This window comes from Lipotes vexillifer, unplaced genomic scaffold (assembly GCF_000442215.2).
Source record: "Lipotes vexillifer unplaced genomic scaffold, Lipotes_vexillifer_v1.1 scaffold811, whole genome shotgun sequence".
Lineage (NCBI taxonomy): Eukaryota > Metazoa > Chordata > Mammalia > Artiodactyla > Lipotidae > Lipotes > Lipotes vexillifer.
The window spans coordinates 1166529-1167576 of NW_006775554.1; the positions used below are offsets into that span (position 1 = coordinate 1166529).

At 41.0% G+C, this 1048-nt stretch overlaps 1 protein-coding gene across 1 annotated transcript in view; it reads right to left on the reverse strand.

Annotated features, from left to right (window-relative positions):
* The window catches only part of COG7 (component of oligomeric golgi complex 7), an 85002-nt gene that overhangs the window by 62731 nt on the left and 21223 nt on the right, over positions 1–1048 (reverse strand). The window lies entirely within an intron of this gene.

Consider the following 1048-nt stretch of genomic DNA (forward strand, 5'->3'; position numbering starts at 1 on the left):
AAAAAAAAAAAAAAAAAAAACCAGGGAAAAAAAGTCTTTAGAGACACATTCACCCTGGCGTGTTTGGTTTTCTTCTGTACTCTACTGAGCTTCAGGAGATGACAGTCACCTATCATGCTCACATTCTGAAAAGAAAATGGGCCATGGGACTAAAGTGGAAATTAGCATAAACTTACATCTTACAAAACTTGGGGTGAGGCCCAAAAGAAAGTGTGAGAAGTCGAAATCCTTTTTCCAAGATGCTGAAGGGCAATTGTACTTATAGGCATGAACTGTTTTTATCCTCAAGATATAAGCAGTAGACAAGAAAAGGACACAGAAATGCGTGCGGATGGACAGGATCACTGAAAACTGACGATTACATAAAAAACGGGAAACTTCTACAGGAGGTTGTTTTTTGTTTTGTTCGCTGGTTTTGGGGTGTTTTTGTTTCTTTGTTTTTTTTTGTCTGAATGAGGTTGGTTCAAGGAGAAAGAAAAGAGGATGGAGAAGAGCACTTCAACCACCTTGAATGACATGACCCTATACGAGGAATTCTCTCCAACTACGGTGGAGTCCATTCCAGCAAATTACTGACCAATATGCGAAGGGCGATTCACACCTAATTCTGAAAAAAATATAAGCCACACCATAAACAGGCCCAGTCAGTCATTACTCAGACATAAGACAGCCTTTTTCCCCTTCTAAAGAGAAGATCTAGTGCACCTGCTGGCATCAAGACAAGGGACCAATGTTTCATATCCTTCAAGGCTGAAAATGCCTAGAGACTTTAGGAAAGTAAATGATGGAAAGTTCGTGAAAGTAAATGAAATGAAGTTCTCTGTCTCACCTCTCCCCTAAGTCAGAGGGTGCCTTTAAAATTATACTGTTCCTCTAACTCTTGGCCTATTGCGAGAACAAGGGAAACTAACTTTAGGCCGGGTAAATTTTACCCAAAGTTAAGATTAAAACAGCCTTGTTCACTCAAGCACCACCTGACTGAGGCCCTCCTGCTTTTAGATCAGAAGATAATGGCCTCCAGGAATTCCACAGGGCTCCCCTGCTGAAC